Here is a 27,923-nt window from a genome sequence, read left to right as displayed (position 1 = left end):
GTGTTTCACAAACTAAAGATTTCTAGCTGAGCTAGTTGCGATTTTTGTAATACAAATAAAACATTAAAAATATATTGGGTTGATCAATATAGATGTTCGGCTGTAGAAAGCATTCCTTTTCGCACCTTATAGAATTCTACCGTACACTCTCGCAACGGGTGGTAGTAAAAATTTTATGTCACCGTCGGGAATACGACCTGGGAGCAAAGTTCGAATGTCGTGTTGAAGCTCCAACGGAGGAAATTTCGCTCTTGCTTTTCTTTTTGATAAGCGGAAAATGACGTTTTTAGGGTGTTTATTTTACTGCCAATTTTATATATCTAAAAGCTACACCTTATTGGTTATTTCAGCTTATAATTTGATTGTGTAATTATTTTCACAGACCCAGAGTCTAATGTTACTTTAATTTTAATTTAAAAACCAGATTTATATGAATTGCGTTTTCAAGAATTACGCGATACAGTGTTACCGATAATAATGTTTAAATGGTTTTAATAATGAACATTGACTAGTTTTTCAATAAGATTTTTACCATGTAGAAAACGAATCAATTTTAAAATAATATGTAAAATGGTGTACAGAAAGCACGTCTCTTTTAGAGATACTAAGAAATAATGAAAATTAATTTTGTCGAACTTGCTCGAAGCCGTAAAAAAGTTTTGAGTTTTGCCATATGCTGTATCTGAACTAGAAGTAGTGCAAACTGAAAAAGAAATTCGCTAGGGTTCGTGCGGTAGTTGGGCAGAGTTGGGAGCGAGCGAGCAGTGGCGCCGCCGCGTTTGCAGGCGTCGTGCGGCGTCGGCAGCGGTCGGGCCGGGTCCAGAGGGTTGCTTTGGGGCGGACGGCGAACGGCGGGCGAAGCAGTCGAGCTTGTGTAGGCCAGCAGGGCGAAGCAGCTGGCTTCGATCCCTCTCTCACTCCTCTCTCTCTCCTTCACTCAGCAGAGTTTTGCACCCCTGCCTGCGTGCTCCACCCTTGTTTCGCTCAGCTGTGTGCCGCTGGATGCCTCGAGCGACGGTGCTGCCCGACCTTCTGTGATCTCGACCTTCAGGCATCAGGGTGCCCACTCGACAACTCAGGTAGGACCAACTTCATGCCGCTTTTCACACCGGGGTTGGGCCAAAACTGAAAATTTTGATTTGATTCACAGTTTTGGCCGGCAAATTAAAAATTTAATTCAGAGAACAGTCCTTTGTTTTGCTTTCTTATTTGTATAGCTTTCCTCTTAATAATTGAGTTACTAGGGGAGATTATGACGTTTTCAAAATGAAACAAAATAAATTAAAAAAACAAACTGTCAACAGTTGATTTTTTTTTAAATGAGGTAAATATCTGCTGCACGATTCGATTTAATTTGATAGATTTTTCCATCAAGTAAACGTACGACTTTCAGCTCTGTACGCCCTTTCGTCAGACGTATTGGGAACGTGTGGAGTTTTTCAGCGCTTGTTAGACAGCGGCACTCACTTTTCTGCGGTGCCCTAGGGACGAGGAAAAATAGCGAATTTGCATGCGCACCTCATCCACTTGGTACACTCGGTGTGTGTACATCTCATTTTTATTTCAACGCGCCCTGCATACGCCAGCGTAATCATGCATAATACACTCGCGCGCTTTTTAATGCAGCGCTTCTGCTCGTGAGTGCCTCGCAAAAAATTGCTTCGTGACTAATTCACTAAAGGTGACAACATTTATGTTTCCTGGGGTAACACACAGGTTACTTAAAATTTATATCAATTTATGAGAATGACAAAACGTACTGACAAAAATGGAGATAGGTTCCGATTATTAAAAGCAAGGGAAATTTTATTGCAATTTTCTCTGCAAATAATTAAATAAAAACAAAATTTCGATCGAAACTAATTTAAATGCGGAAAAGTTTGTGTGTATAAATCCGTTAAAGACTTTCTCCCAACTCGACATTTTTAGACCTGATTGCGATTGCGAACAGAGCCGTAAAAAGGTTAAACCTTTTGCAAACTACGCACATTTCCCGCTCTCCGCTGGGGATTAGCAAAAAAAATTTCATATTCGGAGCCAATTTGCTAAGATCACTGCAGAGAGCTGCGGCTTCTAATCAGCTCTCCGACCAAAAGTTTGCTCGCCGTGTACATTCCTTTGACGTCACTCTAGTCCTCGTTTAAATTATCCTGCAAATACATAGGGCGAGACGCACATTTGCGGATTTACGTGAAAGTGGTTCAATTAAAACTTTTAACGAACACCCCCGATTGAAAGATAAAAGAGTTGCTTCCCGCCGCCTAATTGCCACCGATATGTCTCCTCTCGACAGACTTATTCATTCCATATTTCTTTGACGTCTGGAAATAAATATAATAACGACGCAGCATCTTAATTGCAATCAGGGACTGTCTTAACGGTTGGAACGTAATTTCGAACAAATTTGGTTTCGCAGAGTTTTGACTCTGGAGAGCGGCCATGGCCATCGAAACTACTTCTGCTTTTAGTTTTCTCCATTCGCCGGCGCAAAAAGCACTCGATTACAGACCGAAATCCACTCGGTTTAAGCCCATCGACAGCTGCTTGGCCAAATCACTTATTTCTTGTTGTCGATCGGCGGGTCGGTCGGGCAAGTGGATGAAAATTTGATCAGGCCCACAAGGGCGCAAACTTGTGGAGCTGTTTCGGCGGTAAATGAGTCGTGGAGAGAGAGCCTCGACGCTGGGCAGCTTTCATTTCGAATAACTCACCGGGTCGTGCACGGCTCGGCTGCTCCGCAGCCAGAAATCGACGCACAAAAGGCCAAACGCCGCCGACGCACCCGGCGAAAACCCTAATAAATGCACAAAGATAAAAGGAGACTTTTTAACGTTTTTGCACGGCCGCAGATCATGAATCACCGCCTCTTTTTCCCGGCGAACGCACGCTGACATTCAATTTGACAGAGATGGTCGTTTGTAAGGACGTTGTTTTTGATTTTGCTACAAATTGCACATGGTGCCCCCCTAACTGATACAAAAAATACAGTAAAAACTGGCACATAGGCCAGGCTTTCTTACCAAGTATTAAATCGATTTTAATGACCAATTCAACAGCTCGTCAGTTTTGAGATTAATCATGCATGACGCACTTTAAACGTTTCCTAGAAATTATATTTCATGTTGAATTTCATACGTAAATCAAGAATGTCGGTATTTCCAGGTCTCCTGAGATTTAGAAGGGCGAGGGCAGGCAAGAGGTACTGGTAGCGCTTAATATGTGCAGATATCTCTATGATAAATTTGGAATTTCCACGGTGTACTTCCTGCGCATTTTTAATGGTTTAAAGTTATTAAAAACACCCTGAAATTTATGAAATAGTCGTTCACGACCCTGAAATTGCATAAAGGTCTACGCGAAATGATTGTAAAAATAACTGAGTTCATTGCAAACCCCAAAACGCATTATCTCTAGAGGGATGTCAAAATGATACGAGATAAAAATGTTTTCCTCAAATGTGTTATACATATATGCTCATTGTTTCACACAATCAATTCTACAAAGCAAATACATGCTTCACAACAACAAAATTTTCTCAGCTCTTTAAAAAAAAATTATCATGTAAATAAAGATTTAATGAAATCAATAAATAAAATAGTACATACTTGTCTTGAACTTATGCAAGGTCCACGATAGTCTTCCGCAGGGGCCGTGTAAGCAACCTGCGCCGCAACAATGCTGCGCGGGTTGCCGGCTCAGCAATCTGCATTTTGATTTTAACTGGCGGCACCTGGGAAAATGACAATGCAAAGTTCTCTATTGCGAGGCTGGCTGGCTTGATGCTTGTTTCACGCACGGCATCTCTCGCTGAAGAAACGCAATTGTTCTGGCGCAAAGCAAACGGCGGGAGGCTGAGTAAATATTTAGCAGGCTTGATTATCGCATCACACGCATCTCCCTGGTGCAAATCACGTCTCGCTGGGAGAGAGACTATGGCTGGCTTATGTGTGGCCTTGTTAATAAATAAAGGCGGCGCACTGCCAGAGAGATTTCAATCTGCCATTCCGACTGCAACGCGCGCGCGTGTGTTTTAGGTCTCTCTCTCTCTCTCTCTCTCTCGGGCGCGCGCGGCGCTAATTAATTTGGATTGAAATTGCACGACGTGAGAGCAACGCTGTCGAATTTGTACCGACCTTTGTGACTGCTCCGCAGCGGAAGCACACAGGCTGGTCCATAAATCGAAAAATTTATCACCGCTGGAAAAACATGAATCAGTTAATAAATTTACTGTTTTATGAAATTAGCTCTTTTTGTCCTCTCCATTTATCGAGCATTAAAGTGAAATTTAATGGCACATGTTTTCTGTAATATGCTGTGAATACAAAATGAACGAAACGAAAAATATAACATTAATATTTCAAATACATCCCATGCCATACACATAAAGCAAAAAATGGAAGGCGAGAGTCAGAACTGAAATGAGCTAGAATCATTCTATATCTTCTGAATCTTTATTAATTTTCTCTGACAAATATACAAAAATAAGAGAGTTGGGATTTGAAATTTCACAATATTAAGAATAACAACGCAATAAAAACATTTTAACAATTTAAATTAGTGTTTGAGAAATGTGCTGCATTTTAGAACTTGATTCAATATTACTAGAACGTCCAGTAAAGTGTGCATGACCATAAATCGTAACTGATTGATGAGTAGCTTCAAATTTGAAATTACCTTAAAAGTAGAGCTGGTTCAGAACAGAGGATTGGACGGTAGGCCAAACAGAAATAAAAAAGCGTATGCTTTAAATTAATTTTTTATTAATTCCTAAAATCCATTGACTTATTCGTAATAGCTTTTTGGAAAGAGGGAAATCACACATCAAAGCCTTCTTTGAGGAAGACTTGTAGTCCCGCCTGTACATATCTGGCGGAGCTGCTGCGAAAGTGTAATATGCAAACTTGTCAATCTGCATTAAGCTTTGCTCTGGCTTGTGCTGTGATAGAACGTGTATATGCGACATGAATGCTCGCGTCAAAGTTTGCAAACTCGCTTGCGTGGAATTATTATTACAAAACATTTCCAAAGTTTGCTGCCGCCGTTTTTGCTCATCCCACACTTATGATGAATAAAATTTTGAACACACGTTTATTAAAAAATTCCGCGGTATTTTCTACTTTGAGTTGTTTGGCGCAGGCGGTCGCTTGATAACTGTCCGATAATAAACTGCGCCACGATTAAAAATGTTTGTGGCCGCCTCTTTAGCCGACGCATTTAATAACCTTTTGAAAGGCCGAGCTGTTTGTGTTTCTTCCTGAGCAAAAACTAACCAACCGAGATTTAAAATGATATTGCGATGAAAAATATAAATACTATTACAAGTTTAAACATAAGCGGGGTAAATTTATACTATCTACACCGATCGGGAAAACATATATTTAGGAATCAACGCAATAATGTTGAATAATTGTATTTGTTATTTTCCCACAACTCCGACTGCAGGGGATTGACCATCGACCAGCGTCTCTTTTATACTGATTGTGAGTCTTGAATGGAAACGCCAGACAATAAAGCTATATTAATGGCAATTGAAGGGAACTTTTTCAGCTTCGCTAAATATTACCTTGAAAAACCCAACAGTCGCAATAATTAAAAATTAACGTCTTCTCTTGAAACCCATAAAAGCATTTACGACGTGAAGTACTAGACAGAATATGCAAGAAAATCCGTCTAATTAAAAGCACGCAATATGGATGACGGCTTTTTAACTCTTCTCCGCAGCTCGTAATTGTAAATTAAACCATTTGAGAGGCTCGTTACGAGGCGGGGCGTGCTCGCGTTATGCTAATTCCGTTTCACCAAGTGTAATAACAACTTCGCAACTGGAACACAGCTCAGCATTTACAACATCAAAAAGTGTGCCAGAAAAGCGAGTGCACGCGGGCAGTTTCAGCGAGCGAGGTCGTCTGTCCCGTCGCAGTAAATCCAGTCCGATAACAATTAAATTATTGCGCTGCTCGCGTAATTGACAAACTGGAGGCACGAAGCCGCAATTATTACATTCGTTTTGCCACTGCCAAGCAAAAGTTAACTGAAACATTCGAAGAAAAAAATGAGAGAAATATTGTCTGTTAGGAACTTCCGTGATGAGGAAATGTACTCTATCTAATGTATTTTAAAGCTTAAAATTTATTGAATTCAGCTGCCATTAAAATGTTGTTTCTCTCAAACATAGATTTCCCTTAAATTTTAAAACATAATCTGAGTCTTCCGAGTATTTAAAAAATTAAAATAAACATTTTGGTATTTTTTTTACAAAGGAACCAGATTTCAACTCACTCTTACTTGTTACTTATTGCATGCCCTAGAGGCACTCTCTACTGCTGAAATAATACCATTTTTTCAGTACCGACTAACACAGATATAATAAATTTCAACGTAAGTTGCGTAGGGGATAAGGTGGAAAGCAAAACTCGAGTTGAACAAATTTACCTCTTTCGTTCACACGGAAAGGCATAGGATTAGGAATAATAAACTTTTATATGGAAGCAAAAACAATAAATCCAATTTTTATCTCGCTTTTGTGGAGAATCGTTAGGTTTGCGTGTATTTTTTAGCAACTCACGAACCAATTTAAATTGATTTGAACTCGCGTGTCGTTATCGGTATTTTGGCTTACGAAAGTAATGCTCGCAGTTTTCCAATAATCTGCCAATAACGCCATTGGAAGGAGACAAGTCGCGTTCTCAACCCTTTCCACGCGATCGATTTTTGTGTTTTCTCAATTCGCGTGGGCGCGAGTTGCGTATCGGATTTTGTGCAAGCCGCGCAGAAATCACTGCCCTGGTGCAGCGTGGAGAGATGAGAGAGGGAGAGAAAAGAGAAGAGAGATTTGCGCAGGAGAGGAACTTTGCCACGCACACTTAGAGAAACATTTTCTAATATTCCGGCTGACATGCAACGTTCCCAATGTTCTTAAAAAAAGCACGGAGCCCTTTTTACCCTCTCTCGGTCTCTTCTCCTTTGGAAATTGCTTTCCCAGACCGCATAGATTGCATTCCGAGATGATCGTAGACCTCATTAGCCACGTGCTGTGTGTGAATATGCGATAGGCAAAGATGATGAAACGCCGCTCAATTCGAAAGCCCATTGTTCGGACATTAGTTCACGCCTTTCCATCAATCACGGCTGATTGAGCTCACTCAATTCGATGCACGTGGCAATCGCGCCCGCTGAATGCCAATCAGCTCTGGTTTCAAAGCGGGATTTGCGTCCGACCAGCATATATATGCTAATTCAGTGGTCTCGTTACAGGACAGCAAGTTCTTTGTATTATTTCCATGCTTTAATTTTGGCGAATATCGGTGCTTGATGTATATTCTGTTGGAAAAATCGAACAACCCGCAAGAGAGAACTAGATAAGAAAAGTAAAACCCCTTGGATTTGGTGGGAAGGGGAGTAGATATTTGCATAAATATCCTTACCGAATGAGCCCATTATTTTCGGCAGGGAAGCAAACCAAGGGGACAACCTAGTTAGATTAAGTGATCGATCCATGTCATCTCTTTCCTGGAGACCTAGAGACAATCTTTGCAGTAATATGAGGGGCAATATCATATTTTCTGCACAGCCCAGTTAAATAAACCGTCGAGATTGCTGACAGTTAGACCAAATAAATTTTGAAAATTTAAAATATCTGGCAATAATTTGGGATCTTTCGCAGTGCGATGAAGTTAATCCTCTAATTTAGCGTATTCAATAAATTTTCATTGCTCAAAAAGTTTTAACGATTCCGTAAAAACCCAAGATTTTATCCACTCGGCTGGGCATACTCGAGCCCTCTATTAAAATAGGCTGAAACTTTGGAGTAGCTGCAGAAGGAGGATTTAAAGCGAGCATAAATTTCGCTTTCTTGCCAACCCTTTCGCGAGCAGAGCAGGTGCACGTGGGTGAGCCAAATTTATCGTTTCCTTCGTCCGCACTTCCCAAAAGCAATTAACCTGCCTGGCGCCTGGCTCGCGCAGAAATTTCGCGCATAACTTACATCTGCGGAAGAATTAGGGCACATTTCACATTCCGAAAGTCTGAGCGAGTGTGTTGCGGGGTCAAGTGGCGCTTGTCGACACGCTGCCTGCCGTTGTTTATTTTATGCGGGGCTTTGCGGCGGAGGCAATAATTTGCAGTATCAAACGCACGCACCGGAACGCTTTGTGCGCTGCAGGCAAAAGGCGGACTCGCTGCTGTTCCGAGTGGCAAACGCAGACGGAAAACAGGGGCTCAGGCTAAATCGTGACTTCCCACGTAAAATGTAATCTGGCATTTAGAATAATTACATGCTCACCAAGTGGAACAGAGTTATTGCTCAACTTTTATTTGTGTGGTTGTGACTCAATCGCAGCAACATTCATAATGCTTTATCTAATATGTAAATTATATCTATCTCTCTCATTGTCAGTTTGCAATTTGTAGTGCTGCGATGCTGCTTATCACAAAAAAGAATTGAATTGTTGTTTTGGAGTAATGAAGTGAATTGAATACTTTAAAAGTCTTTAGTCCGATGTTTCAAGCAATTATAAAAATTAAGAAATGTAGAATAAGGGAAGAAAATTATAAAATTGTGATTTTGCACAGCGGCGGAGATCTAAAGAAGTTGTTTATGAATTTAATTTCACATTGACAATGATGACGCAAAAATCAACAGATTTTAATAAAAAGAGGATAATCCCACGATATCCAGAAAAATTATCTTCTCCATTGCATAAATCAATCTTTCAGAATTGACTAAAAGCCAAAATTTATCTGAGTGGTGCAGTAAATGTTTAAAAAAATGCTGCAAAGTTTGTCTGCTCTTCAGATTGTGAGTGTTGTCTCCCTACTAGAAATCGTTCACGCCGCGGAAATTTGGCCCATCTCTTTCTGTTGCAATTTGTTTTTTTGGCCCAAGGGCAAAATCTCCAACAGAAATTTTGGCCCATCTCACATGGCGACAGAAAATTTTTTATTGTATCCATAAGCTCTAGACACACCTATCTACCATCTGAAAATGGTAGATAGTAGGAAAAAATTCCCAGAGCGCTCCAGAGCATCACTTTTCTGGTGGCTCAGCCCCTTGCGCGATGCTGTTCCGCCATACCTACACAGTCCTGGTCGTCGATAATTGCTTTGTTTTTATTTTTTCATCCATTAGATTTTAAAGAACTGCACACCGTTCGACTCGTCTTAATCGTCCCTAGATAGCCAAAGGTGTTTGAGGGTGACCCTCCCTCATCCCTCTCCCACCCCATGCATTGAAGTATCGTTAAAAATCTTGTTCCTTCGCACATTCAGAAACTTTCGCTGAACATATTAAAATTTTTGTTTTTTCGTACCCATTTTGTAGAGCACAAAAAATTAAGTTTGAAAAGTTAAAATTTGGAATGGCGTTGTCCCTCATTTTTTTAATAAAAAATGAAAACTTCGAAAACCCTTGTTTTTCAAGGTTGGTAAAAAACGATGATCGACTAAATCTCGACTTATAATCACCAGATTTTAAAAAACTGCACACCGTTAGACTCTTCTCGACGTCCCCAAATGCACTAAAGAGGTTTGAGACCCACCAACCCCCAACCCCCTTTTAACCCCCTCAATAACTTGACATTTAGCATTTTTTGTCTGTTTCAGCACCTTAGCACGACGTTGACGAATAATTGTCCTCTTGAAACCAATTCAGTTACTTAGTTCACTTCGAAACGAGTCAAACGGTACTTAATTTTTGTTAATAGGACCACCACAACCTGAGATTCGGGTGCACAAAGATTTTTTTCCAAACGCGATGCAATAAAATTCTGGATGATCAACCAAATCTTGACTTCTAATCATCTGATTTTGAAAAACTGCATACCGTTAGACTCGTCTTGACATCCCCAAGTGTACTAAAGGGGTATGAGACCCACCAACCCCCAACCCCCATTTCGCCCCCTTAATAATGTGAAATTTAGCATTTTTTCGTCCGTTTCAACACCTTAGCACGACGTTGACGAGTAATTGTCTTCCTTAAACCAATTTAGTTACTTAGTTCACTTCAATACGAGTCAAACGGTACTTAATTTTTGTAAATAGGACCACCTTTTTGTGTTTTGTTCGAGATTTGGTGCTCACCGAGCATTTTAATGCATCCGCGTCTTAATAAAAAACTTTGTGCCACACAAATATCAGGTTGTAGTGGTCCTATTTTCAAAAATTAAGTATCGTTTGAATCGTATTGAAGTGAACTAAGTAAATGAATTGGTTTGAAGAAGACAATTACTCGTCAACGTCATGATAAGGTGTTGAAACGACCGAAAAAATGCTAAATTTCACATTATTAAGGGGGCGAAATGGGGGTAGGGGGTTGGTGGGTCTCATACCCCTTTAGTACACTTGGGGATGTCAAGACGAGTCTAACGGTATGCGGTTTTTCAAAATCAGATGATTAGAAGTCAAGATTTGGTTGATCATCCAGAATTTTATTGCATCGCGTTTGGAAAAAAATCTTTGTGCACCCGAATCTCAGGTTGTGGTGGTCCTATTAACAAAAATTAAGTACCGTTTGACTCGTTTCGAAGTGAACTAAGTAACTGAATTGGTTTCAAGAGGACAATTATTCGTCAACGTCGTGCTAAGGTGCTGAAACAGACAAAAAATGCTAAATGTCAAGTTATTGAGGGGGTTAAAAGGGGGTTGGGGGTTGGTGGGTCTCAAACCTCTTTAGTGCATTTGGGGACGTCGAGAAGAGTCTAACGGTGTGCAGTTTTTTAAAATCTGGTGATTATAAGTCGAGATTTAGTCGATCATCGTTTTTTACCAACCTTGAAAAACAAGGGTTTTCGAAGTTTTCATTTTTTATTAAAAAAATGAGGGACAACGCCATTCCAAATTTTAACTTTTCAAACTTAATTTTTTGTGCTCTACAAAATGGGTATGAAAAAACAAAAAATTTTAATATGTTCATTTTCAATTTTGAGTTTAAAATAAAAAAATCAATTTTTATGACCTTGACCTTTGACCTAACACTTTTAGATCACCATAAAAGTTATTAGCCTTGTTAAGATGAGTTACACGGTTTTTTAATTTTTGTACTAGGACCACCCTGAGAAAAGTTACAAAATACTCAAAATTCCCACATTTTGACCTTTGAACGCCCGCAAAACCCGAAAAATTAGAAAGTTGGAGTTTTCTGAACTGTTTTGTCGGTAAATTAGGGCCAAGATTGCGCAAAAAAAACTTTCGTCGAAATCCATAGACCCCTGGACAAAAATTTGTTGCTTTCACAAATTTTTGCTATAAATTTTATATATTTCTAAGATAGTGAATAAATAATTAATTTATACTATAAAATCGATTCATCAATAAGGTAATGAAGTAACGAAGCCAAAATAATGGACACCGCAGTCTTATGCCATGATTTTTTTAAGGTGCTTTACTAGTCATTGCCCGCAATTTTCTCGAAAAATACGGCTTTGAGTGAGAACACGATGAAAAACTTTTACTAGATTGATTAGAAATGCCTTCCTGTGTCATATATCTATTTTTAATAATGTTTAATTCAGCATTTACAGATTTAATCAGTTTTTTGTTTCCCTTGTAAAATTCCTCAAAACAGAGATGGGCCAAAAAAACAAATTGCAACAGAAAGAGATGGGCCAAAAAAACAAAATGCAACAGAAAGAGATGGGCCAAATTTCCGCGGCGTTAACGAAATATGATTTTTTTATTGTAAAAATGCCGAGTAAACTCGTCAAAACGCGCGGACCGTTCGACAGATCTTGTTGAGAGGCATTATTTTTGCCAAGTAAAACCAGTCAAACGCTTAAATTTCAAGAAAATTGGCAAAATCTGAGTATTATATTATTTTGGTTCTCTCCTTCAATATTTTCAGTGTGTTCTTTTTTCAAATCCATGCACTTTTTATCTAGTGTATTTCTTAAAATTTTACTGTCGCCTCGCTGGAGTAATTCATAACTTGCTGATGCCAAGAGTGTATAAATACAAAATTCAAGTTGCAGTCTTATAAACTTTAAATTAATGTCAATGTCATCACCTTGTTTTTTTTAATGCAGTACGTTTTTGCACCACTTATCGTTAAATACACTTCAGATGGGTGCATGCTTGGAGAAACAAAATTTCCCTAAAAATGCCGGAAATTCCGAAGCACACCCGACACGTCGGGCTCTCACCTTTTTTGCAGAGTGAGGAATTCAGCTCTGCGCTTGAGTTGTGGGCCGCGTGACAGGCTCTGGCCACAGCGGCGCTTATTTATGCACTGCGGAGGGGGTGGGGGGTGCCCATTTATAGTACCTGATGCGTCTATTCGGAGCGCCCAGCCTAATTACACTCTCCTCGAGGCGGCAGTGGTGGCGGCGAGACCTTTTAAAGCAGCGTAATATTGCCTGGGAGCAAACTACTTGGAGTAATTAGTTTGTTGTTACCTGCGCAAGTTTGTTAATTAATTCCGCTGCTGCCGTGCGAGCACGCGTGCATGTTTTTGAACGGGTTAAGTGAAAAATAATTAATTTACTCCTCTGTCGCGTATATTGCCGTGTTGGGCCACAATTATGCGTGCACCTATACATGCCAAAGTGCTCTCATGCTCAGTAAAACGCCGCCTTTAATCCGATTTGCGCTTCAATTTATGCTCGCTCCATTGGAGCCGCAAACACGGCAGCGTTGGCGAGAAACGCATGTTCACAGGCGAAAGCTGAAAGTAGGTCAAAAGTGTCTGCAGAGAGGATTTGTCGGCAGGTTCGTAGTCATGGAAAGTGAAACCTTCCTGGGCTTTTCAACGAGATATTTGATATGGTCTACTAATTTTTCAATTTCATCCTGATTTTCGGTATATTGATATGATTGTGTAGAGGTGTTGAATAACCATGTTCAAGATGGCGCAATTTTTATTTTGTGAGATGCAGAGGGTGAAATGTTGAAAATAGGGAATTTTAGAGTTCAGGTGAATCTAAATTGCACGGCCGATCAATTATGACCTGCGGAACATGCTGAATGTCACCCCTGAGGTGAGACAAAACCATAAAAACAGGTGAGAAATTGTACCCTGGCGTCAGGATAGCCCTCGAGTGACCGATATAATTGAATTCACTTAACCGTCGCCCGCGGGCTCCATTTAGTTTTGATCCGCAAGATTTGTTTGCTCAAGTCGAGAGCTTTCAGAATATGTTCAGTTCGACTCTTTGGAAGCCATCTCAGGAAACGCCCTGATTTGCCCAGAATCTAGTTCCTGCATGCGAAACAGAACTGTTTTCTTCTATGGCACCCTTTTTCTTTTATACTCTTGTTCGGTAGAGGAAAACGTTTACTTACAATGCTAGGGATCACTTCAGCTCCAATCGCATTGTACTCTTTTAGATTTCATTTTATGTGCTGAATAGAAGAATAACAACAGCAAAGATTTTTAATCTAAAAGTCATCTCATAGGTTTCCTAAATTTTTAAATGAACAGAGGCACCACCTGTGACCACCTGTGATACTACAGCTTTCGCAGAATTATCCTCACTGCCCTTTCTCTTTTTATTTCTTCATCTCGTAAAACGAAACGAGCCTCTGTTATAGTCTGTGTCAATCAAATTGCTGATTAATCTTATCAGCGAGCATTTTATTTCCAAATAAATTCAATGCATGCAGCGTTGCGTGGGCTCGTAAATGCCAGATCCATTTAAGCCCGAGCGGGATAAAGAAACAAAGCCTCGGGTATCGATTTGCAATTACGTCTGACAGAGAAACAAGACGTTTTTAAACGATAAAACAAATTTATTCATTTTCAATATTTATTATTTGCCTTGGCTCGCTCGCCGTAAAACAAGACGCGCACTGGCCTGGTTTTCGGTGGCAGCAGAATTATGCAACCACGCGAGAATAAATAACAAGCGGGGTGCATAAAAGCCTCGTTCCGAGGGAGTCTCTTGCCTTCTCGGTGGGACAGCGGACGTGCTTCAATGCCCGAGCTTGCTCATTATTGTTGTTATTTTTACCGCCAGTGACGTGCTGACACCGAATGATGGAACGCGATACACTCTCTATCTGCCGCTTTAAAAAGTTTATCAAGGCAGAATGTGAGAGTTTGTGCGCCGGCATTGTTGACGTGTCGAGTATAAAAATTGGATTCGGCCTTCTCGTACATCAAGGGCTGGCGGCTTCAATTCCCGGCTTTATCTCCCGACAGTTGCTGTGAGAAACGCAAGAGACTCTCTTGAATTCCGCCGGCCGCCTGCTCCAAAAGGGTGGACGGGTAAAAAATGAGCCCGCTGGGCAGCTGGCGAGAGAAAAAGAAAAGTAGAGGAAGCCTCCGTCTGGCCAAAACCAAAAATAAGTTGAAATCTACTTGCTGGAGATTTTCAAAGATGCCAACGACTTTAAGATGGTTTAAGCTGATATAAGTGCCACAATGAGAGGTAAGCAAACGTTTAAAAAGAACAATAATAAGCAAATCAATAAATTAATTTTAGATGTGGTGACCAAACTGTTATTTTTTATTTGAGGTAGTTTCAATTAAAGTTCAATTAAATTTTAGAGTAGTTTGGTGTTCACTTATGATCTAAAAAATTATGTGTGCAATGTGAGAGCGTGTTAATTTGAATTTGTGATATCGATATCATAATAGCAAGTTTTTGAAACGTGGTGGAACTCAAAAGTCAGCTGTTTATTGATTCATGATGTACATTACATAGGTCAGAATTAAAATTAAGTTACATGAACGATGGCAAAAAGTGACAAGCAGGAACTATATAACCGACTGAAGCAATAAATTTTAACTATGTTGTCACGTGCTCATAGTTTAAATAAAATAAAATTTATTTAACGCTAAAAACGCTAAAAATTTAAAATGAGAGAAACTCATCTTTGCAATTACTAATTAAGTTTTTCTTTTCTTTTAAAAATTTAGTCACAAATTACATCAATATACCTGAATTTTTTCGGACTCGCAGTGGCGTTCCCAAAGAAAGTTGGTGTTGAAAGAGCAGAGGAGAAGGAAGAAGCGCTAAAAATTCCGATGGCGAACCGGCAAAGCGGCTTCTGTCCATTGTGTTTTGTCTCGTCGCGTTCCAAGATGTCATAACAGCATTATGAGCGGATTTCACGCTTGAATTTCATTTTTTTCGTGCGTGTGAGAGGATTAGCATTATTCCGGTTGGCGCACTGAGCGGGTCAGATCGATTATCAATATTTTTTTCATTCTTTGTGTTCGAAACTTTCAGATCGAACGGCCAACGTAATTGGCTGCGATGTCGTTCGGGGCGAGGCGATTTGGCCAAATGAACTCGAGATGTTTGCGGTTTGGCTCCTCTCGCTCTCTCATCAGCCACAACCGAACGAGCACCAACCGCGCCGAGAGAAGTGCGTCAACTCGGATTCGGCGGCGCGCAGCATCGTTACTTTCGCCTCGCTTTTAATGAGCTCGCCAACAATGCGTGCCGTGCTTCCAAACGCCCTGCTTTTTATCTCATTGGCAGTGAAGCGTTATTATTCAGATTGAGAGCGTTTTAAAAGCCGGAATTTGCTTACAGGATCGAAATTTGTTACTTTGGGGAGGCTGAGATTGAGATGGCATTTCAAACTAAAATATTTGTTTCAGCGACCAATTCAATTTTTACTTATCATTTTTCGAACATACCAAAAAACGAATATGACCAATTGATTTATTTTAAATATCAGGACGGGCAGAAAGTTTGAAAATTTGATACACGCTCTTACGAGTCTCGTGCATAGGGCAGCAGCAGACACTAAAAATAAATAAATATGGAAAACTGAAAACTCGAGCATAAAACATGATTAAAGAGGATTGATAATGCAAAACCCCCAGAAAATCCTTGTGGCTAATGCATCAAATAATCCACAAAGATTCAGTTAAAGCCAAAATTGACCTAGGTAGTACTGACAGCTTTTGAGAAAAGTGGCTTAAAAGCTTTTTTGATGGTGAAGGTATGCCTCACTACTTAAAATCTTATTTTATCTCACAGCAAAGAGTTTCCCCAAAAAGTATCATACCTCGTTGAATAGATTTCGAATAAAGAAAATTGAATACTGCCAAGAAAATATGGTCGAGCGCTCTAATTTTTTGAGCAAATGGGCAAATTTTGTATTTTAATTGCAGGTAGAAGCACATTACAAAATTAAAAAACCTAAAGATCAAGAGAGAAAATTTCAAAGCGAGTATTTCTGCCGATTTTGGCTTTAAATTGAAATTTAATTAGAGATATGCCACAGGCGAGGCTAAATAATTTACGAACAACAAATTCGCAAGAGATACATGCCTCGCGGAATAGCTACTGAGTCGACCGCATGTTCCAAAAGCCGCAAATCGAGGGGTTGTACACCAAGCGATGCTAATCTCAGCCCGGAGTCACATTACCCTTGCAAGTTTAAAGTGGTGCACAGGTGGAGAGGGCTGTGTGTGCTTTGCTTTCCACCCAGAGTGTACGTTCTCGTAGAATCAGATAAATTTGTTGCTGCATTGGCAATAATGGTGCTGGCAGCTGACGGGCCTCTGCTCCCTCCTGCAGCCGCATCAGACCGTGGGAGAGTTCAAAGTCGGCAGTCTTATTTGAATAATCCTGCACACGCACGCTTCAAAGTGAATGCGAAATTGGAACGGCCGAGCGAGCGGCGCGCGGCTCATTTCCCGGCGCGTTATATGTCTTCATCTTGTTCTGCATCGCTTTGCTGATTATGCAGATTAAGGGGCGCTCGTGTTATTCCGCTATTCGTCAACGCACGTGCAGACGACACTCCATAGCCAAGAAGTTGGAGAGCGCGTTTCACGATTTATCAGAAATTCCTGCTAGCGATATCGAGCAAGTTCCAATTAGATTAAAACAAGAGATAATGTCCTTTCTCTTCTTTTTCCCCGTCTTCTTCAAACGAACTCTGCAGCCGCGTGACAGTTCCAAGAAGCCATAAGGCGTGGATTTCAAAGTCTAATCAGCCCGATCCTCTGTTTAGCGCTGTCGTCTCGAGCGTCCTCCAGAAATCAATCGTCCCAGGCAGCGTGAGCACGCGGGCGGAAAACGCAGGAGCAATCGGTCGGAAATTTACAAATCGCGCACAGCAAATGAGCCCGCCGAAATGACTTTTGCTTGGTGCTGATTGGGGCTGGTCGCATGTAATGCAATCAAAGGCCGCCGCGCTGAATAAATAATCGCGCGAGCTAATGAGACAGACGCCCGCCAGGTGAATGGGGACGTGACAAATCGCACATTCAGATTCGAGGTCTGGAAAAAATCGCGGTCTAGACACGTCAAAAGAGAATTTCAATATCTGTCAAAAGGCCATCCTCGCTCGCTTATCTGCTTGAAAGTGTAGCAATGTATCGACCGCAATTTTATTTGAAAGTTAATGTCACTCACAATCTGCGGGTTGCTAGATCATCAAAGGAGGTGCATATTTAATTATGGAAAAGGTTGGAGCGAAATTCCGACAAACACCAAGCATGTGCGGAGAAAACCGAGAAATATTCTCGAGAGTAGAAATAGCAGCAAAGCCAGCAAAGGGATTTTTCACATCCCCATCCCTATGGCAGCTTGGTTATGGGTGAGCCGCCGAGAGCAATTTATTCAAAATTAGAGTGGGGAGCAAATGCAAACGAAATAAACGGGTGGTCGACGGCGGTGCAGAGCGCAGCACTCGGTCGATGTTTGAGCAATATCGGCGCCTGTTTAAAATGTAAACAAGCCATCAGCGACGGAATTATTAGCGAGCAGGCGGGGCTGGAGGCATAATATTATGCTGTCGGTGCTGTCTCGGTTCCTTTTAATAATTCATCTGGGTGAGTACGGGCTTTGCGAAAACTCTCGGGCCTCCCCGCGCGTGAATCGCTCCATTTTGATGAAGATAAGGAGGCACAGCTCAGAGCTCACACATAGCCAAGCAGCCAGCCACCGTGTCGGGCGCCGTGCACGTACAAAGGGCCTTGGTCAGGACCTTCCCGTGAGCCGTCCTTCCGCATCCGCAGTGATAGCCTCAGCCACCTTTTTTGACCTGCTGGTATCTCACAAAAAAGGGAAGAGTACCCAACAAACTGATTTAGAACAGAAAAAAAGGAAAAATACACCGAGAAAAGTTTTATGAAATGTCATAAAATGTTATAGTTTGTATTATTTTGTTTCAACAGAGGATCTATTTATATAAGGAAAATTCTTAATTTCAAGAGGATGCATTCAAAGTATTAAATATTTCAACGAAATTGAATAATCAATATAAGTCTACAAAATTTTGAAAGCATATATATATGTCACTAAAAATAAATTTGAGATCCTGACACTTACGAAGGAAGGTATTCGAAGCAACACGCCCTTCTTGAAGTAATATAAAATCTGGAATTCACCTTGGGAAATTTCCTGCTTCAGTGAAATCGATTAGGAAACTAATGAATCCATTCTTTCAATGCTTGCACCCTGACAATAGTAGTATTTACAGACTTATTATTTTCTAGTTTAATGAATGAAAATGAATTTTCCGTTGGGAAGTGCAAATTGTACTCAACAGAGGTTCAGACCAACAGATTGAATTGAATAAATCCCTCAAGCACATACATGCTCAAATATAATACGCCTTGGGTTAACTTGATGGTATCGAAATGCAACTAATAGATTCTTTGATATTGAATATTTCCTTTTTGTGTAGCATATGTCAGGTTCTTTATCTGTTACTGGAGGCTACTGAAAAGAGAAATGGAAGAGGAGAGAAAAGATAGTAACGAGGAAAGAGAGATGAAGGATTTAGGTGTCTCCCTAGATTCAGAGGCTCAAGGAGGGAGACAAACGAGTTCAAACCGTTTAAGATATTGAAAACGATATTTACTTCTAGCAATATGAAGTGGAAAAATATATATATTCAGCAGCTTCAGCCCGCCACAAATTCCGTTGTCGGCTGCTTTTATTGTTGGAAGAATGTGTCGTCGGCTCGGAAATGGTGTGGCCCACATTTGAGCCATCTCTCTCCCTCTCTCGAGCGCTGACTACATAGTTGCTTCACGGCAAGAGATCGATCTTCTTCACGGGATTCCTTTCCACGCAAACTCATTATTCCCATCACTTCTATCCCGGCAGATAAGGCTTTCTCGATGCTGCTCGCGCGCGCTCCAGCAAAACTTGAACTCTGCTTCTTGGCCTTTTTTGCACAGCGAGCGGCGGCAGGCTATTAGCACAAGAGAACCATTTTCTGCTCGAGCATTGTGTTGGCCGAGCAGACTGCTCTCTGCCACATTTCATATTAGCAGGAGCAGCAGAGAAAGCGCTCGCGCACATTTTTTTGCTGATGCACAGAATAAATATCTCGCGCCGAGAACACGGTGAGTTGTGCGCGCTTCCTCTCCGAAACAGAGCCGGATGTTTTCCAACCTCGATTTTTCCAGTGCAGCGCAAGAAATAAAGTACGACCGATTTTGCTGGCGAGGAATGCAAATAAAAATGCGCCGCTTTTCTTCCTTTTTTCCAATAGCGTCCGCTGTCGGTCGCAGACAACAAGCAAGCAGTCTAGCAGCGCTTTGTTTGCGGCAGCAAGCTGTGTGAGTTCTACTTCATAAAATGCAGCTTGGAAGGCACAACACGCGCGCGCGAAGGCGACGCTTCTCAGTTCTCAGTCGTAAATATACACGTAATGCACCGGACCTATTTCTCGGTATGGAGACACGTAATCTGCTGCGATCATGAATCATGAACTTTCGGTCAAGATGGCCCAAAGGCTATTCCCAACTTTGTCTGCTCCCAAAGGAGGCATTCATTCCCAGGTCCTTGTTGTTGCGAATGCAAGCAAACAAGGAGCAACTTAAACTATGACAACTATGAAGGGACGCTGGAGTAATGTCACCGTAAATCATAATCTTCTTAGGATGATTTTTGTATCCATCTGTTGGCCCTTTACGACACTTTCAAAAATTGCTTTAAAATAAATTTTATAAATTAATTTAAAAGCAGTGTAAAAATGTTTTTTTGTGATTTGGACATCAATCAGATTAAAAAGGCTTATTTACTCCACAATTTGATTGTGAATTAGGATGTACGGCAAAGTTGAACATAGGAGAGGAAAATTATTTTGGATTTTTTGCTCGTGCTAGACTGTAGCCATTCAGCTAGTCATGCCTCATCAGTTCTATTGAACATGTTAAACAAATTCTACACTGCCGAGAATTTTGAATCACCTGTCGTCGAAAACGTTTGAATGCAGTCATTGTTGAGCAAAATAATAAAAGAGTGATGAATTCGGTAAATAATGTCACCACTCAATCCTGCATGCAAATTCCTTTTCCAGACAAAAGGTTCTGCTGGTGAGGCAGAACCATCTGTAATCCAGTACGAGCATGGGCAAAATAAAATAAATTTTAACGCCCATCCTGTTTAAGCATGGAGTAGAGAGGTGAAACTTTTTATTAATATATTCACTTTGCTAAATTCCCTCTGTGACTATAATTTATGTATGTATAAAACGGATAATTAATTTATGCTTAAATAACTTTTTCCTAAAATAAAGTTTTTATGTCAGAAATTGCAAAAGGTATGGTTAGTTAAGTGACTCAAAAATGCTCAAATAGCTCAACGGGCTGGGAGGACTCGCCAGGTGCTGGTTTTCGCACCTTCCCAGCGGCTTTATGAACCTTGGTGCGTGGAGGCGAAAAGATGGCCACATTGGGCCCAAGCTCCTCTGCGGCCCCTCAGGCCCCATGTTATTCGCTCGGGGACCTGGTGAGCTCATGGCCCACGGGCGTGCTGAGCAGAGATTCACAAAAAATCAAAATTATAAAAAAGTAACAGCCCAGAATACCGCAGCACTGACTTTTCATTTCTATCACGTTTTATATACGAAATGCGATCGACAGTTTATTTATCTTGTTGGAAAAAGGAGGGCCGCAACCACCACTGTAGAGTATCAGTTTCCGTCCAGAACGGCTGGCTGTGGCAGCAGCTTTCGTCTCTGCCCTTGCCCTCCCTACCTCTCGATCGCGCAGATTTAAAAGCGTGCACAGGCAATTTGTATGCGAGTCAGCGTAGCTGGCTGACGCGAAAATGATTTCCAGCACTCAAATTAATTATTCAGCGACCGACATCATTTCACTCTCGAGTTTGCTGCGGACACTAATTCTCGAGCACTCAGCGCCGTAGCGGCGGCCCGGCGCGCAGTTTAGCGTTTAATTTAAATGCAAATTCCCGCCAGCCGTGTACCTGACGTCGGGGGAGCGGGCCAAAGTGCCCGGCCCGTATTGTCGACAATTCGTCACGCCAGGTGCGAGATTGAGGTGCTGCTGCTGGCGATTCGTGACGCTTCGGCAAAATGCACTTTGCGACTTGTTCATAGAAGGTGTTTGTTACGCTTGATTAGACTTTAATCCTCTACCTGATTTGCATAATTATAATTTGATGCGAGTGATTATGAGCACGAATGACAATTTCAAATGTTTGTTCCATTATTGTTCATCCTGTTTTTCCATTTCTTGCCAGGAGCTGAATAAATGTTTCACTAACGTCCCACGCAATTCTGCGAATGCCAACAACAGACGACTTTGTGAGCAAACTTGAGCGAAAAGTGTTCTTTGTTTTACGAAAAACCATTATTTTTCGATCAAAGCCCGAAAATCATCCCATTACAAGTCAAGAGCAGCGAGTAAATAGGTTTGCTTGCCTTTGACCATTTCGAACTTTATTTGCCTCGCATCGCATACTCACAATCAATCTGCTGCAGGGGCTTGTTGAGTTTTTGCTGCGCGGAGGAAAGGGTAGAACAAGCTATCAAGTCAAATAAACCGTTTCCACATGCGCGCTTATAGACTGCGCGCAATAGCGTCCGTCTGTCTGTGTTTTTCTGCTGAGCCGTGATGTGATGGTAAAGGATTCCATTTTGCGAGAGACACAAATTACTTTACGTAACAAATAGACTGTAAATATTGGGTCAGCAAACAGTAAGAAGCGAGGAGAGAGAGAGAGAGAGAGAGAGAGAGAGAGAGAGAGAGAGAGAGAGAGAGAGATTGCCCGTCACCCAGACGAACAAATTCCTCTCGGTTGCACTAATTAATTTTGCGAGTGAACGAGTTCATCAGACGGAGAACCTGTGTATACAGCGCAATAATTTTAACGATTTCCTGCATGTGAAGGGAGCTAAAAAGCTGTGCAAACAAATGACTAAATTTACAAGTCAAACACGCGCGCGCGCGCGGCCGAGTGTAATTGCCGTCAGGGCATTTCATGCAAATTAATCGTATAACGCGCCGAATCGGTCGCAACCTGCAGCAAAATATAGCTGCTCTTGATTGGATCGGGTAATCAAGCGAATTATCGGCCGGGAACCTGCTATGTGCGCACGAAAAGCGCACACAACGCAATTTCGCCGCTGGCTCTGAGCGTAGGACGAATTTTGATGAGGGAGGGAAAAGGATGGAGTTAAAGAAGAGGACCTGATAAAATCATTCAATATTTTTATTATCTAAATTTGTGATTTTCTGAACTTATAGCAACCGGTTTGCTAAATCAAAAAATTGCAAAACCAGTAAAATCACAGGATTTTTTATATAGCAAACCAGTTGCTATATAAATAATAAAATTACAAGAGTTTTTTAATTGCCTAAAATCACGTGCCTCTAAACAAATTATGTTCTTCGATTGCATAATTCTGATCCACTTATAATGATTGAAGTAGTGTCAGGTTGAGATGAGGAACCTTTTGCGCCACGTTTTTGGGTTCGGGTGAATAAATATGAAGTCTGTCAAGTCCCTGATCAAATCTCTATTTTCTTTGAGGACAGATTGTGGCAGGAGCCTGCAGATATCCGCGGAAAGAGTTTGAAATCGACGCATGAGAGGAAACAATTGGAGTAATAACAACGCTTGATGACTATCGACATTACAATTTTCTCTTTTTGAAGCTGTCAATTGGGCAACTTCGTCATTTCAGCAGTTTTGCTCTGTTTTTCAGCCAGTCGGTTGGCACACTCGAGGCCTGCTGGCTGCTTTCGTTGAGGCCGCGATTGTTAGTACAGCGTGTGTATTCGAATAAAATATTCATAAAACACAGTCATGCAGTACAGCAGAGCAGTATGCGGGTGCTTTTGTTTGGACGACGGTGGAGTGCGAGCGGTGCGGAATATAAAAATTTTATTTCATCGGCGGCAACTCGCTGGCAAACGCGCACGCATTAATTGGAGCGCTGATATTTCTCTCCTCTTTCAATTCTGGATCGATTTATTATATTCGACGGGTCGACTTATTTTTCACGCGCTGAAATTGGAGGGAGAGAGTGCGGCGCCGATCGAGTCAGCCAGGAGAAATAAATGTTGCGAGATTAATTTGATCCGTATCGGACGAGTGAAAAACGCGTGAACGGATCTGCCAGCGCGCCGCACCAGGAAATCCATTATTTGCCCCAGTTCGTTCCGATATCTATTTAGTTGAAATGCAAAATAATTCGACGCAATCGCCAGGGAGGCGAGTGCTTTTATCACAGTGGCCAGAATTGCACAAAGCAGAGCACTGCAGCAAAAGAGTTAAGGAAAATGGAAATGTATACGACCTGGTGTTATTCTTTGCTCTGAAAGGCTAGACGAAAAAAGGGAATCTCTCGTGTGTGCGATTTCGCGAACGCTATGTACGCGCAAGAAAAGATAGAAGCTCTCTCGCGCGTCGAGTTCGTTTGGCAAACAGCACCATAGCTGCTGTCACTGATGTAAAAAATGCTTTTGCAGCGCTCAATCAATAGAAATAATTTATTCCACGTCAGGCGTGCCTTGTGTTTGTGTTGTCAGCAGCAGCAGCGGCGGCGGCAAAGTCGGACGGCGCGGAAAAAGCGGCTAAATTGCTGCACACTCCATCCGAGGGGCGGTGGAGGAACAAACTCTCGCCAATCGACATTCAATCGGTTCATATTTCCCGGATCAATCACCAGCTGATCTGGATGATATGACTGAAAATCTGCTGACGTTTAATCTGAAATTGAAAAGTCCACATTTTAATTTATTTCTCTTCCAACGAAATGTAATTTTAAACCGTAATTCTTGAATATTTTGGCAGCTGTCAACAAATGGCACCATTATCCACAAGCATAAGAAAGTGTATGGCATTATTTTATTTCTGCTTGTTTTTATTATTCTCAGTGTGCTTAAAAATCAGCAGAACCAATTTTTTATAACAATCCATTTTCTCAAAAATTTGTAAATTTAGTTTCTAAAAACTTATAAATAATTTTTAAGGTCCAATCAATTATAAAATGCACGTCTATAGAAGCAAATCTATCTTCGAAATCAGAGCGGATGAGGCGAAAACTTGCAAATGGATGGAGACGATCTGCTGGTGGCTTAAAACACTGTTAACAAGCCAAAACTTTTTCAGCATCTTAAATCTTTCCTTGTCTTTATAATATATAAATGGTAAGGCAAATAATGTCCTTTTCCATATAGCATACCAGTGATATTTTGTACATTAAACAACATTTTTACAAAAATTTTCGTACTTTCTCAAGGATATTAAAAATTTCCTTTTTTTGTGTGTGTATATTATGTCACGCCTTCAAACGTGAAAACACGTATAATACCAGTTAATGAACGTTCCATGCCCGAAAGTTTTTCATTCTCTATCCTCCCTTCGCTTATGGAAGTCCACAATTGCGGTAAAACGTACAATACCCGATGTGTGGTGCCAACCTTTGAAGGTTGGCGCTTGGTTTTTATTTAATTATACTAGTGTAGTGAAATACAATTATCACCTCTGAATAATATTTGAATGTTATGTGCTATGTGGAATATTGTGGTGGTTGGAATACTTTTGATTAATTTGTAAATATGCAATTGCTTTATTTACTGTCCTCAAATATCAACATTTCTTCATTATTTGCACAAAATGAAGAATTTATCAGAAAGGATTTTCAATCTAATGATGTGGCACTTGTTTAAAGTGGCATTTTGAGTTGCGGAACACCAAACATGTCGTACCTCTGGCAATTGTAGGATTTCATTTTGCATCCGTATACATCTTTTGGAATGACCTAAAAAGAAAAGCAAATTAATATTTAATGACTAACTTTTGACTTGATTTCAAGGGGGTTTAAAGTTAGCTAACCAAAATTAATAATTTATGTTGCTGCAAGAATAATATTTACAGTGTTGTCAAAATATTCAATCCATTTCAGCGTGGTGATAATCAAATGAATCCAAAGACTAACTCGTCGCTTCATTAATTTGTGAGCCAACAAGTGAGATCCTAAAACATCAACCCTTTTGTCAAACTAAGCCAATTTAGATGCCTCGTCGGGTGACTGAAATTCACTTGGTCGGTGGTAGAGGCTCGAAATAAACAACACTATTGGCTGCATGAAGGGAATAAGCCGCTTTTCAAAGTGGATTACGATTATACGGCGCGTTTAACAAGAGAACGACAATCGTAATTAAGCACGATTTGTATAAAATAATTTGCGGCGGTGAACAGAGATGGGAGAGCGAGTCGATTTTTTTGTTTTGCCTTTGGCGACGGCTTATTCTCACATTAAGCCGCTGCGGCTTCCGTCTTTGTCGCTTTTCTCCCTTCTCTCTTGTTCTCTTCTTGGGAGGAAAATAAAACTTGACGAGACCATAGCTCTCTCCCTGCTTGCTTCCCGTTCAAGCCTCGTAAAAAGCCGAAATGATTATTTTTATTTAGCATTCACTTTCCTTTCTCCTCGGAATTGCAAAGTTTGTGCGCCACGAGAACATTACGCAGCAGCAGACAAAATAACTCCACCACGACGCCCCGTTCCGCTGTTTTTCGCACACAATACATATACGCAACAGTCGACTAAATATTTCATGTGGGCCGCGTTTCAATTATTCAGGTTTAAATACTGCCTCTCTGCTCATCAAATTTGCGGCGGCCGAAAATTGAACATCTCTTCCAATTAATTATGTATTAGAGGGTTAGAACCATGATTTAGCCAGTAAAGAATTTGGATTGTTAAGAGTTTCATAAGTTGGAGATTACATGCCACGTACTCTGGGAAGTGAAAATGAAGAGAAACTTTTATTTTTAGAGCTAGATTTCCGACTGTTTAATTTTTTTATGGGATCTATAGAAACATTTCCCCAAGGAACTGGAAGAATATATCGCAATACTTTTTACATTCAAAAGCTACCGTGTTACAAGATTCTACATCTCTGCAGAAAAATAGTTTCCTAGAAAAACCATCCATGTGCGGTCTCTCGCTTCAGTTCGCTTACTTTTGAAGTAACGCACTGCATTAGAAATTTCCTAGTAAGCCAGTTAATTTTTAGTTTTTATTGCAACCTCAGATTGCAAGAAATCTTTAGTGCAATTGAAGCAGGTCATATGGAAATTCAGTGACTGGAAATGCGAGTAAAATCTTTTTAAACTGCTGCGTACCATAGCTCTCACGCATGTTTAAAAAAGTCTCATTAAAATGCACATGCTTCTAGTTTTTCCTCTTTACAAAGCAGAAATGTATTCAAAATTAATGCTGCTCTTAGAGCTCGTATTAGAAGTCGCGCTAAGAGTCATTAAATTGAAGCAAAGCAACTGTGAACACGCTATTCGAAAATCATGTGTTGAAAGCTCTTTTAGCCAAGCTGCGGGAAAGTTGTTCTGCGAAAAAAAATTCGCCGTCCTAACAAGATGTGAATAAATAACTCGGCTTGTATGACTTTGCCAACTCTTCCAAAGTGGCAACGGCTGCGCGATCAATAGCAGCGGCAAAACGAGAGAGAGAGAGAGAGAGAGAGAGAGAGAGAGAGAGAGAGAGAGAGAGAGATCGCGAGCGAGCGAAAAGGGAGAGAGCGGCGAGAGATGCACACACACGCGGCTAGAGCTGCATTGCTTCTTGCGTACTAAATCAACACGCTGGCTGCGCGGCAACTTTTGAAAGGAAAAGTTAAATAGAGAAAGTCAAGACAAACTCCCGTTCTGACCATTGCTGAATAAATACTCGGGGGACTGCGAGAGGAAAAACTGACAGTCGCCCGAGGTTAATGATTCTCCTTCCCAACGCCTCAATTATGCAGCAGCTGGGATCCGACGAGTTGGACCTTGCTGCTGGCCGCAGCCGCACCGAGCCGACTGTTTCTCAGCGATGAATAGAAAATAACAGGCACAGAAATATGTTTAGTGTTCAAAGGAGCGGCTGCTGTTGGAATCTGTGCGGAAGGAAATGCAAACATTTTCCTCATCTCCATCTGATAACCAGAAGATTTAAATTTGATCCTATTACGAAACTTACGCTTGGGCAGTGACAAAATACTGTTAGAGATTAAAATGTCATGAGATTATTTTTAACACGAATGCATCCTTAACATTTAAATATTTGAAAAAAATGCGATTAAATTTGTTGGCAAAGATATCTCTTAGCCTAAATTGTTGTCTATTTTGTGTCAGGGTACTAGCAAATCTCACAGACCGGATTATAAACCACGTCTCTCAAACCAGATATTATTTGTGACCTTATAATTTGGAACATATTATTTTTCTCTGATTTATACGCATAAGCTAGAGTTATGTGTCGGGGTTGGGGCAATCTTCTGACACTTAAAATCTCACAAGAGGCAGAGGAAACACTATCATTCACCATCGCAGGCATTAGTTCATTCTAAATACCAAATATCCAACCGGGAGTAACTGGAAAGTAACTTATGGGAACTACAATTGTAAGTTATATCTAGATGCAAGTGAAAGGGGTAATTTAATTAATAAGTTTTTAGTAATATTAAGCCTAGAAATAAGGGAGGAGGTAAAGAATGGAGTCGTCTGAATGGGGGAGAAAAGTCGAGATCAAGATTAATCGTTTATCGGCTTTTGATTCGGAATGTGCGGTAATAAATTCAGGTCGCGCGGCTAATCCAGCTGCTGAGTGAGAGCCTAATGACAGGCTTTAAGGGCAGAAAAAAAGGCGCTCAATCTGGGCAGGCCGGGATTAAATTGTCAGCGGTTGAAGACGACGCAGGAGGAGAGAAGAGCAGTCATCGACGCCCAATGTGCGTGCTGCGGGTGCGAAACGACGAA

At 40.9% G+C, this 27,923-nt stretch overlaps 1 protein-coding gene across 1 annotated transcript in view; it reads left to right on the top strand.

The window, feature by feature from the left end:
* Window positions 1-848: 848 nt before the first annotated feature.
* Window positions 849-27,923, top strand: part of LOC135939541 (uncharacterized) — a 77,046-nt gene continuing 49,971 nt past the window's right edge. The window contains exon 1 of the mRNA XM_065484005.1: window positions 849-1,079. The gene's annotated coding sequence lies outside the window, so the exon portion shown is untranslated. The remainder of the gene's footprint in view (window positions 1,080-27,923) is intronic.

Source organism: Cloeon dipterum, chromosome 3, assembly GCF_949628265.1.
Source record: "Cloeon dipterum chromosome 3, ieCloDipt1.1, whole genome shotgun sequence".
In the NCBI taxonomy this organism is placed as follows: Eukaryota; Metazoa; Arthropoda; class Insecta; order Ephemeroptera; family Baetidae; genus Cloeon; species Cloeon dipterum.
Note: the sequence above shows the minus strand (reverse complement) of the source record. Positions and strands in the feature narration are given on the sequence as shown.